Source organism: Lonchura striata, chromosome 1A (assembly GCF_050655825.1).
Source record: "Lonchura striata isolate lonStrDom1 chromosome 1A, ASM5065582v1, whole genome shotgun sequence".
Classification (NCBI taxonomy): Eukaryota; Metazoa; Chordata; class Aves; order Passeriformes; family Estrildidae; genus Lonchura; species Lonchura striata.
This window is the reverse complement of record NC_140741.1, coordinates 44,533,685-44,546,881: the sequence shown is the minus strand read 5'-3', so window position 1 is coordinate 44,546,881 and position 13,197 is coordinate 44,533,685. Positions and strand designations below refer to the sequence as shown.

At 36.4% G+C, this 13,197-nt stretch overlaps 1 protein-coding gene across 3 annotated transcripts in view; it reads right to left on the bottom strand.

Moving 5' to 3' along the window:
- Positions 1–13,197, bottom strand: part of SLC16A7 (solute carrier family 16 member 7) — a 79,427-nt gene that overhangs the window by 60,803 nt on the left and 5,427 nt on the right. Inside the window, exon 1 of one of the 3 annotated variants that reach the window (XM_077783488.2) lies at positions 1,932–2,337. The exons of the other annotated variants lie outside the window; for them this stretch is intronic. The gene's annotated coding sequence lies outside the window, so the exon portion shown is untranslated. Of the gene's footprint in view, positions 1–1,931; positions 2,338–13,197 lie in introns of those variants that run through there. 3 annotated transcript variants of the gene reach the window in all.

Here is a 13,197-nt window from a genome sequence, read left to right as displayed (position 1 = left end):
AGTGTTTAAACATCAGGCAGTGATTGTTTTATAATGTCTGTAACTACACTGCACACACACTTCACTCTCCTGCTTTCCTCTGTTACATGGGTCAAGCACAGTGCTTCCTTTCCTCTTGGACTCTGGGGAGAAGAGACAGCCTGATTTGGATTTCCCCCCCCACACACACACACACTCAATTTCTCTCCTTCTTGTAGCTGTTTAAGGGGACAGGGAGTTGTAAATAAATTTTGTATGAAAATCTGAGAAAAAAAACAGGTTTTTAGGAGGTAAGTTAAAGCAAAAGGAATTTTCTTCATATTGAAACTTCACTAAGGTTGTATGCAGCATCATGAAAAGTCATTTGTTTAAGCACGATTCCTTTATGTAAGAACTTGGGGACCTCTCTACCATTACCCTGTAGGAATACCTTTCTGCTATCTCCTGGTTTTGCTAACAGTCAAGGCAACATTTTTAATCCTGGAGAGCTACAGTACCTCACTTCAAAATGAGAGTGGGACTTTGAGAATATACATTCAAGTCTCAACCACTGGTAAAAAGCAAAATATTACTTCTGTTTCCATCTCCCAACTAATTTTTAGAAACATTTTATGAATAATATTTAATGTAGATTTATCAAGAATTACAAGTAAACACAAATGAAAGAATATAAAGGTATAAAATATGCATTGGAAATGTTTGAGGACTCCATTGAGGTGTTTTGTCTTTTTTCTTTTTTAGAATTTGACCCACTCAAGTCCACAGTCTTAGTGTGTGATAAGCCCCTACAATAGTCCTGACGTCAGAAGAGTTGTGAAGATGACAGCCAAAACTCTAGCCTCTAAGCCACCAGCCTACTCTGGTGAAATCAAAGACAGCTTTAAACTCAGTTTTGAACTCAGTAAACAAAGATTTAGACCTTTAAGCTTTGATAACAGGGATGACAAAAACAACCCCAAAAATCACCAGGTTATCTCCATGAAATAAACTCAGCAAATTTTTCTTCAAACTTATGTATATTCAGCCATTCTAAAGCTCATGGACTATTTGCAAAACTGTTTAGATTGGCTGGAGATTTTAGAGGAGTTGTTATAATGAAAAAAAAAAAGAAAAAACAAACCAAAAAACAAACTAATTGGAAATTACTTTTGCACTAGATTCTAAGGAATCTAGTAATTTTTAAGCACCTATATATGAAATGAGGAATAGGACACTGAGTTCTGACATTGAAAAAGACTGACATGAAGTACTTTGTGTCAGTAAAATACACCCCCATATTGTTTGCTTTAAAGCAACCCCTCACAGCCTTTATTCTAAAAATCTCTGGTGTTGCAGAAGAACTGTCTATGCAAATGCTCAGTGAGGATTAATAAACTCCATTCAAATACTTGCTTTCACGCAGGGGGATTATGTTATTGCTTCCCTCCCAAATCCTTATGAAAATAAGATGTCATGAAGACTTGTAAGTAAAATTGATATTGCACTGATAAATTAGGTGTTACTTCAAAACACATGGCATTAATTCTTCCTATCTGACCTAAGCTACACTGATGCTTCCCCTTCTTTTAAGTTTCTCTTTAGAAACTCATATTTGAAGTCTTTATTTTCTCTGAAATTTTGGCAACCTATATGAACAAATATGTCCATCAAAAATCCATAGAGTTTGGTTAGTCTGGGAATTGTCACCATTCAGTTGTTAATCCTTGTTATAACCTTCCAGGACTAGACAGAGTATAAGATTATTTCTTCTTTGAAGTGCTTCATGCTGTTTCGTCAATACATGTTAGATAATGATTAAAAAACCAACAACAAATACTGTGCAACATGTGCTGGTGCACTGACTTGTCTTGCATTTAATTAGTCAATTAGTTTTGCATGGATTACCACAGTAATCTGAAACTACCGACTGCTATTAAAGAAAGCTAAAAGGAAATAGAAAACCAGCACATTACCTGGCAGAGAGCTGCTGTCCAAGACAATAATCGGAACTTGAGAGATACAGAGCCTTTGTTCAGTTTGAACATTTAAAGACTCTTTGGAGACCTGATTGGCTGATTATCACACATGATGTTTGGACAGTTTATTTTGTGTGACCAATTGCCAAACCAACAAGCATCTCAAATTCCTGAGGCACAAGAGGTTATGGAGGTTATGGTGAAGCTCAACATTCAGAACACAATCCCACAGAAGGATATCCTTGGTTTATTAACATTCCATCACCTGTTTAGAGTTTCTTTCACAGCTTCTTTGTCTGACAACCTCTGTTCAGTTTCAAAATTCTATTTAGCCTTTAAAATTCTATATAGCCTTTAAAATGAATTCTAATGTCTGGGAAAACCTGAACATAGTTTGTGTCTAATGCTCTAGGAGTCCAGCATAATGTTAAGGCTGGTTGGGAAACTGTCTTTTATAACATACACTAAGATCAACATTAATATTATTTTGTTTAATGAATAAAAAGTGTAATAAAAATGCTTTAAAGATCATCAGTAAAAGCTTAAAAGGAAAATTAGAGACACTTAATAGGCAACTATCATGTTGCAAAAATCCAATTTTTTCTCATTCGGACGAAATTATCCAGCAATTAACAGTAAGTGTGCAATTAACTTAGATGTTTTTAGACCGCTCAATTAACAGTGAAAGCATAAAATACTGCATAAGGCTTTATACAGGAATTAGAAACTTTGTATTAATAAGCAGTGTTAGCCATCACAATATTTAAAAAGCTGTGTTTTGCTGGAGATAATGCAGAATTTGTAGAGCTCCAAAATTTATTTTCCATTATTTCTTAAATTGAAAAAAAACTCACTATTTTTGTATAGGAAAAAAAATTTTACTCATCTGCAGAACTGATGATAGAATAAATATATTACAAGGCAGGCTGTACCTAAGACCAGATTCTACCTTCTCTCAAAAACTCTGAGCAAAATGCTTTTCAAAGTTCACCTTAAAAGCCTTTTCTTTTTAAATGAAAAAATGTTCTTAACTATTTTACTGGAAACCAGGCAACAAGGTGTGTATGTCCTCATAACTGTTATTTTTTATCAGTCTCACACACCATACTTGCCTTGACCCAAAAACTGCTGGAAAGGATGAAACTGCCTGGCCAAAAGAAACAGAAAAACAACATGATGACTCAGGCTGGAAAAAAAAAATTAAAACTTTCTCTTGTCCTAGATATTCACTAAGCAATTGATATTAAAGCCTCAAAGCTCTTAGAAGTACTTTGTTTGGGAATTTCTGACCACCTCTGGGACAGATCTTATGGGCAAACTGTTGTTACTTTCACTGCCCACCACTCTGAATGTTCATAGGCAAGAAAGCAATTCTCAGAATAAATTTCTTATCTGAAAATAATGATGCTAATGATGATCTGCATTTCCAGGATAAGTGGCAATCTCATATGAAAAGTCAAACAAGGTCTAGAATTACTGAAAACTAACCCAATAGGAGAATTGCTTAAAGAAAAAGACCTGCCTAATCATGAGAAAGTATTATCATTTAATTGATCTCTGTATTGTCTAAAACTTTAATTTGAATCTAAAGCAATTCTTTTGGGAAGAATGAAACATACTGGAGATAAACATGGCAATGATCAGTGAGCCTCTAATGCCAAACTGTGAGGAGGATACTTGCAAGGGTTGTTCATCTCATCACTGAGGACAACAGCAGGAAGAGAACATGTTTGCTGACACAAGCACACAAGAGGACAACAAAGAAAGTAAACATGAGTTGCTGAACTCTGACAAAGACCCTGCAGTGACAACAATACCACATTTCCTATAATTGGAGTGAAGTAGGAAGGGAGGCATTGTTACTGCTGGACACCTTGTGTTACATTTTGACAGCTTGTGTTTAGTCCTGGGTACAGCTTCTCACTTGTGTCAGCAAAGCTGCTCTCCCCCACTGTGCCCTTCAGTGGCAGGCCCTTCCTTCCACAGGATCCTCACCCCTCCCCAGGGGAAGAGAAAATCACCGCTGGCCTCAAGATTTCTGTACCCATGAGAAACAGCCACAGAAAGATGGATTAACAGCAGGTACCACTGCAACGTCTCTAGGGATGCTGACCACAAAGGCCACATGAGCAAGCACAGCACAGCACCTACTTGGCATCACGGTGGGGGACCACAGCTGCCTTTTGTCCACTGACTTAAGAGAGCAATGAGGACTAAAATCTGTGCCAATACTGTGGCTGAGCTTTTTAAATTCAGAGAACTGAGCATGAGGCAGAAGGTCAGAACCACCACTAACATGTGCTTCTAAGTGACAGAAGTAATTGGTATGGACATGCCAATGGCAGACAGCTGACCTGCAGCCCACTGTCAGCTTGAACTTGAAAAAAACAAAAGTTAATACAGTCTTAGACCATTGTCTATATAAAAACATATCAATAACAAGAGGGCTATTACTCAACTCTCCACATGAGATTGTATCTAGCAGTGTATTTTGTGAATAGTGATGGCAGTGGAGTTTTACATATAATACAAATCCAGCTACTCAAGCTCTCCTCTGAGAAAGGTGCCTAGAGATGGCTCAGTTATTGCACCTTGCTGCCCATTCACACATAGGCACATAGTAAAAGGTAACTATTCCTCCCTGGAAGAGAGACAGGCACCAAAAGGAGAATTTCTTTTGGGATCTTCAGATTAAACTGTGAAAATTGAAGTAAACTCATCATAACCATTTAGTCTGGCTGCTGATGTGAACTTCAGCTCACATATTCTACACATTAACATCTGCTTCACTACTTCTTTTTAGGAACAGACACTTGAAAAGAAACAATCTTTGCTGCATATAGTCAAGTGCTATTTATACTGCAGCACAAGTCATTAATACTGCAGCACAATTTTTCCTTCTGTCTCAATCCAAGCCTTCTTGAAAGAATGCCCTACATTATCAGTGGAATAAAACCTAAATCTATATAGCAGCTTGTTCTAGTAACAGATGTCTGGTCACAAATTGTTTTCATTTGGTGTGAATTTTTACTTTTTTTTTTTTTTTTTTTTTTACAACTCCCTGCAAGACCTAAGGTGCTGGGTAATAATCTTTTCTCCTACTAGTATATATTCAAGGTTTACACATTTAGAGAAGATTTAAGTTTGTGATACAGATCTGCAAGATATTCTTTGACTTACGCATAATTTGACATTTTCTCATTTAAGGGAGCTATCCATCACAACAATATTTTGACATTAAGAGTGTTGACATCTGCATGTGATCTGGATATGTAGGTTTCACTTAAAATCAGTGGGCAGAACAAAGTTCTGGGACATCTCTACCTGACCTGTTTTAGACATGCAAGTTATAACAAAATGATATGTTGTCTACAATTGCCTATATCTCTCCATTATTTAAAGTATATCTGGAAAAGTTGTTCAATCATAGATGCATATGCTACTGAAGTCTGTGCTTGGATGAATTGAGTCCTATATATAAAGCTGTAATACAATTTTTTGGTATTGCAGTGGATTGAAATTAATGACCCAGCCCCTTCTTCCAGTTCAGTATTTTTAAATCTTAAGCATCTTGGGGGTGGTAGGACAAGGGTTATCTTGTTGGCTTATTTAGCTCTTACAAAATAAGAAAGTGAAAAATGTATGCTCTAGATTCTAAAAATGTTCTTTCCATCTTCTTTGAAACTGATCCACAGCTTAACAGCATGATGTTGAAACCTGAAATTCTGCAATATTTTCTGTACTGTTGGGAAAAATATGTCCAGTTTAGCTGAGCATTGCATCTCTGAAAAGCATGTGCTGCAAGACCCATATTTTGCTGCTGTGTTTGTAAAATATGCAACTCAGGACTGTTGCATCATAAATATTTTTGTGGTTGTCATGGCTTCACATAAGACAATTTATGGAAGGTGCAGAAAAACTATCTTGTGCTTTGCATACCATAGACAACTATCTGTTTTTGAAAGTAAATCTTCAAGTCAAGTCTTATGCAAAAAAACCATTAGAAAGAAAATTACTGACATGTTAAGCAAAATAGTGACAAATTTCATATATGCAATTTTAATTGACAATTTATTTGATTAAGCCACTGGATAAACCACTCAATTAAAACCTGAAACATTGTTCAATGCCTTTCAGAACAACATAGAGGGCAGCTTACCTTATGTAAAGGCTGGACACTTGCCCAGATCCATAGAATTGGAGGCATCATTTTTAGAGCAAGTTTGTGACTGCAGTGATTAAATTGCTAACAAGACACCAATTTTTATAATGCATACATACTTTGTCTCATATTTTTGTGAAATTTTGTGAGATTGTATTTCATATATGAATATGTGGCATTCTGTGGTTCTATAAAAGCACCTGGCATTAAACGCAATTTCTTCCAAATGTGAAATAGAGGCAACAGAACAGATTTGATTCAGGTATAGTTAGGGCTGTCTCTGATGATGTAGATACCAAATATGCATCAGAGACTTCTCAAAACTTACCAAAAACCCCTATTTGCCCAAGATACTGCCAAATCTTTTTTAATAAGTCCAAGAATTCCATAGCAGATCCCTTCACAGAACAAAAAAAAAAAAAAAAAAAAAAAAAAAGCAATACTACTTTAAAAACTATTCCTATTCTCTGTGAATTATTTAAAAAGCATTATAATGCAGCCTGAAGTTTTGTTGGCTTGGATAACTGCCGATACACAAGAACTTGAGTAATTAGACATGCTATAGGGTGTGCCAGTACACAAATTTGAGTGGGTTAGGTATGGAGGAAATACAAATCATAAAGATATGTTGCACATCACATCACATTGCCCAACATCCCAGCTTTTGGGTTGATTCACAGCACCCTTTGAAATGAGCCAGACACATTGTTGGTTTAAAAACCTCCTGTCTACATGTCACAAATACAGAGGTTAAAGAAAAATATTGGTGGTTTCCTTCTCACCCACCAGTACATTAATGCTTACTGCAATGGTACTGTAATGAAAGCATACTCCCCCACAAGCCACTTAGACTGCAAGCCCTCTCCAGTCTGCCAGCCCTCTCCACCTGCAGATACTGCTCAGACTGCTCCACAGATTGCCCACTGCCCTCCCTCCACTCTTCCTCCCCAATCCCCCAGCTTCACGCAGCTGTCTCACCCCTCCTTGCTCTAACAGCTCTAGTAGCTCAAAAACAATGTCCAAGGTAAGGAAAAACTACTCTACAAATGACTTACAGCTTCTTCATCACACAACTGGTTCAGGTTTCCCCTGGTTCCTTGATTTCCCTTCAGTTGTACTCACTATCTTGTATTTAAATGTATCTGTATGAATGCATAGATAATCATACACAAAATAAAACACTGCAATACCTTAGAAGTAACTTTTAAGGCTACTCTATCAGGGCAGAGGTTTGCTGTGATTATTTGAATACCAATTTCTGCCTTAAATAAAGGCACAAATGCTGCAGTAGCTCATGAAGACCAAATATGTTCAACTTATCAATATATGATGGTAATTTTCCACTTTTGCTCAGATGACTTTAGATGCTTATATGAAATCTATTTCTTTGTCTTTTAAAAATTATTTGTGGGAGTGTATTTTTAGAGTATAAAATCTTTTCTCTAGTCAGATTAGATAATGTCTGTGAACCTAATTCAGTGAGACTGAGTATTAGAAACTAAAGGGTGTTTTTCAGAGGGGAGAGGATGCTGTGAGGACATTGCAAAATACAAGTGAAAAGGATAATGAACTTGAATGCAATAGTACTACTGCCTTTACTAGCCTCTTTATTTTTAATGGTATGCATAATTTGAAAGCCTGTACCTCTTACTTTTAACTTAGCAATCTTTGTCATTGCACAATTATAATGTGAAGCAAAAAAATACTTCTCACCTGTAAGAAAATGCAAGATATTCTCCAGCTTGAAAGTTTATTATTTATGTACAGATATATAAGTTGCTAAATATGTACTATATTTGTTGGAGGTTCGCTCAATTTTTCACCTGGATTTGGACCATGATTAAGAGAGGCATTTAAAACAAGTAAGCAGTTAAGTGCAGGTATATGCTATAGTGGGAAAATGACAGTTTTACTTAGGTATGCATTACTAAAACAGACAGGCATAGTGATAAAAATATTCAGCAATTGACAAAGTAGTTTTGTTTAAAGACAAGAAGATACAACCCAAAGTGATTAAAGGGTGTAATATAATGTATTTCTACTTTGCCCTTAAGGGCAGTTAAGTTCTCATTCCTGCAGGATCAGCTCTTGACTGTAGCATCTAACAAAGCTAAAGCAGGGTTTTTTTATAAGTAAAAGTCCACGCAAATCCTGCCAACTGAGGGTACTCAGAAGACAGAAACATTTTATGCAATTCCCAGCAGGCCTGAACACTGCCACAACAGAGCACCCTTCCCTTACAGCACACTTTTCTTTTTGCGCTCTGGACTAATCATTTTCTTCCAAGCCATCCTGAGTAGGTCTATTTGAGATAAAAACATTTTCAACTGCCACAGGTGAAAGATGTAGATCACTGTACACTTCCACTGTAGCTCTACAGCAACAGGTTATTTTAGAGATGGTGTCCTGGTAACAGCAGTAACACAAACCACCTCCCAAAGGCCAGCCTAATGTCCACAGCAGAACGGCTCCATCTATTTTACTTATGCTGCAGCATTTTAGGATTGAAATTAAAGGCAGTACTTTGACAGCCTCCACTTTGAGGCACAGTGAGCTTTTTAGGTAGCTCATGCTGCCGTGGCTTTCCTCAAAAGCAGAACATTGCATCGTTGTACTGCCCAAGAATTAAAGCCCAGTAACCTGATCATTTATACCATGTACCCTTCCCTCCTTCTTCCTCTACCTTCAAGACATTGTGTCTTTTCACTGCTGTGAAAAGCCTTCCTACTCCTGCTTAAGGAATCACTGCAAGACCCTCTGGATATTATCAGTTCTCTGAGAGATAAAAAAAATAATTAGAAACCATCTTGAATATGCTTTTTTCTCTTTAGGACAAGAGTCTCTCTTGGTTCCTGTTTGCAGCAGAAAGTAGGCAGCCCATTTCTATCCCCAGTCGGGCCCAGATAAGCAGCTCAGCCAAATGGAGAAACAAAGAGGGATTCCCTCTGTCAAAATCACAGAAGCAGAATAAAACGCGCCTGGGAGCATGAGTTCAACCAAATATAAAAGGTTCTGTGCTCACTGGGGCTTGGTTAAATAAATCAGGTCCAAACTTTTAGGAACGCAAATACAAACCATTCCCTTCTCAATGGGGTAACAGAAACAAACACACCAAGTTAATGAACGCAGCAGGAATTTGACCAAGCAGTTCAAACTCCCCTTTGGAACAGTGTTAACAGCTATGAAGCAAGCAGCCTTAGACTCTTGGCATTGGAAAACAGAACCTCCTCTGCTTTGGTTGGATGACTAAAAATTTCCTTGATTACAGAAGTCCTCCATTCTAAAATGAGGAGTTAAATTTACTATTAAATGCCAACTAAAGCTTCATCCATTCAGTTCTGACATTTCTCATGCCAAGTCGAAGTATTGGCACTGAAATGTCTCCTCCAAGCATTTGATTCTGTTGTTTTCATAGCTAGTCCAAATTCTGCATCTCCTCACACTCTTATACTGCCAACATCACCTATCAGACCTATCAGTACCCACTACTCCTTCTATGCACCTGATCATAGAACTGTTCCAAAGAGGTCAAAAGGATCATGTGGAAAATACATATACATGTATATATGGTATTTATGGCTGCTTACTACAGGCTGTGAATACTATACTGCAACACTAGAACTTCCCAAAACATCAAAGAAATATAATTGCACCTTTCCAGGACTTTCTTCATTTCTCCACTTCACCTCCTAGTATGCAACTATTGCATAATTCTTCCTATTTTCATATCATCTTGTGCATTTCTATATATACATACAATTATTACTATTGGAAAAATATCTACTCACTCATGTATATTCATCTGCCATATTGAGAAGTAAATGCTGCCTTCAGACTACACCAGAATGCAAGATCCTCTGCATATAAAACAGCTATAACTGCTGTTCAAAGTACTTATAGAACAGGGTGTTCAAATACAGTTATAACTTCTGTTTTCATCCAGTACGTGTTCATTAGTAGAGGGAATTGGTTTAAAAGTAGGATTTAAGCTTCAGTTATTAAGAGATAACAACCTACTTACCCAGGATCCGCTAACATTGAAATTAGAGAGCCTAATTTAGGTGACAATTTAAGTATCACAAGAGTACAGTCCTGCATTAAAAAATCGTTCTATTTATACATCTGGTATAAAACTGGTAAATGGGGGACAAGAAAAAAAAAATAAGGAAGAAATTTGCAACTACTTTATTAAAGTTAAAAACATGTCCTGGATACTTAATAAAACATATAATTCAGTGCAATTAAACTATCAATTTAAGTATAATAATTCCAAAGTAAGCTTGGATATAAATACTATAGCTTTGGAAATTTTTCAGAAAATATATACAAAAAAAGAAATTGCGGCCTCATAGCTAAAATACATTTCTATTGAGAACAATACAATTTAAGTCACCATTTTACATTTACAATATTTCAGCAATGCTGAAGTGTATCCAGAATTGCAAGCTCATTACTCAAGCAACAACATTTCATTAACACCTGTCCATACTATTACACACAAAAGAATCTATTTTAATTGTGGAAAGGACAGGCTTCTGTATTCTATTACGATACTATTCATCAACAGCAAAAACCTTCCTATGGCTTCAATTAGAATAAAGAAATCATAAAAGCAAAAGGCAATATACTCTCGATATTCTTTTCTCAAAAAAAACCCAAAACTTTAAAAATTAGAATACAACTGAAACCTGCTCTGAGTGAAAACATGACATGCTATTCCACTTCTGCTAGGTACCTCTGTGAAACGCCTCAAAACACTATTTCCTCAGGTTAATGTGTTCTCCCATCTACTCTGTTTTCACCACCTAATGTGTCATTCTTCCAAGGCTACATTTTTTCTGTACCCTAACAATGAAACTCAAAAGGCAGAATTAAAAGTCATAAAGATAAATAATGCAAACATATGTAACTCTAAATATAAAAATAGCATGGTAAAACATCAGTACTGGTAACTATGGAGGGATTGCATCTGTGCCCTATGAAAGGTGCCCTACAAGTGACAACTGCTGTTGGCAGTTTAAGTTTTAGGATGGAAAACGAAGTATGCAGTAGGATGAGCAGAGTAGAACACTAATTTGCTACTGTATATTTGTTTTCATTCTAATAAATGGAGAGAAGGACAAAGTTCTGACCAAAAAAAAAATGGGAATGGCAAAGAAGATGGACACACTAAAGAACTTATTTGGAAATAGAGACATCATTTTGGTAATGATTATGATAAATAATTTCCATTTAACCTAATCAGGCAAGTCAAAGCAAGTGATCAAAAAGACTAAATATGCAGTCTTAAGAAGCAGTAAAAGAGTCTCTTCAGCCATTACAGGGTGTAACCCCATATAAACCAGTAGAACTACACCATGAGAAGGGAGCTCAAGCATGGACCTGGAGTCACAGAAAGAGAGGAAATGCCAGTCAAGCAACACTGACATATTCATTGACTGAGACCAATCACCACAGTGCTTTCAGGTGTCACTTAAAAATGTCCTTCCTGGATTTCTCTATCTCATGTGAGCTTGGCCCTTATATTCATTAGATTAAAAATCACTTTTCATTATTTTCATGAAGCTAAAATTGAAACAGATCATAGGCCATGCAAGGCACTCATAATGTTCTAGTGTTATTTTGTATGAATGAAGAAATGAACTAAATTGAAATAATGCATCCCTGTTTGCAGCATAATTACAAAAAACCATCTATTTTTGAATAACTACATCAGAAAAACATGATAAAAAATCTATCTTATGCCTCTAGCCAACATAATTGTATCTGCACAAGAAAAAGAAAACGTTATCTTTTTGCCTATTCTTCACAAATATAAAACATACTTCATGCTCTGTAAATACAGGCTATTATGGCATATTCTTTTCTACCTATATTTTTAATATATGCAACCTAGAGGCCAAAAAATACAAAAGATTTTTCATTTCTTGCTAAAATATGTTGTTGTGGTTCCTAATCATGTGCTATTGAGTACCCTGATTCGCCTTTTGTAGTGTTGGTGAGAAGAAGGGAAAGAGGTTGCCTAATGGAAGATAGGGAGTTAAGATCCCTGAGTGATAAAATGAGTAGACCTCTTACAAATTCCTCAGGGCAGAAAGGAATCCTTTAGTTTGGTACTATGTACAAATTATTTTAAAGATGTACATTCTAAAAAAGGGCTGGTAATAGGATGATAGGCTGGCCCATTGCCATCTTCAGCTTCCAGCAGCTATTTCCTTCCATAGTCAATTCAGCTCTCTCTACCTACTCTCAGATGAAACCTCCTTGCTCCTCCTTGAATCTTTGTCTTAGGCAAACTTTCAGGCAAACCAATTTTCAGTTCTAGTTTGCAGTATGTATCTCAAAAATTTTCATTTCTACCATCAGCAGGAGTCACTGCTGAGAACACAGGGTCCACAATCCAGATTCAGACCCAAATCCATCCCCAGCAGAGCATGCTAAAACAATTAATTCTAGAAAAGATCTGTTCAGTGGAAAGTATACTTGGCAAAGGCTGAATTATCAAGGAATTTGGCACATAAAATGCCAGTTGTTAAGAAATAAGACACATTACCAAGGGGAGTTGATTTTTATCATTAAGTTGTTCTTTTCTTGGCTTTTCTTGTGAACCTGCTCTGAGGGCCATATCAAAAATGCAAACCACAGGAGCTCAGTCTAGTAATGATAACTCCTGTGACATTTTAATTCAATAGCACAGGTAACTGTTGAAATACCCCATTTTTATCCAATTTCTATCTCTCAATAAGGTCAGCAAAGAAAGTCAGGTATGTCTCTCAGAAGCCAAATTGTTAAAACTGGAACTTTGGACACAGTCTTGTATCACTTGAAAACTCATCTTCACCACCAACTGTTTATATCGTTATTCCAGAGATTCGAAAAGGATACCACACAGAACCTAATTTCTAATGTTTTTAAAAAACACTCTAATACACTTAATTACAAAAGCATATGCTGGAAGTAGGCATATGCTCATTTCTCTGTCTCAAATTCTAATCAAATACATTGCAGTAGGAACTAGCTATGTTAAAAAAAATCAAATACGCATTTTGCATATATGCTTTCGCCATTTTTGTCAGCACAAAAAATGGGGATTTCTTTTTG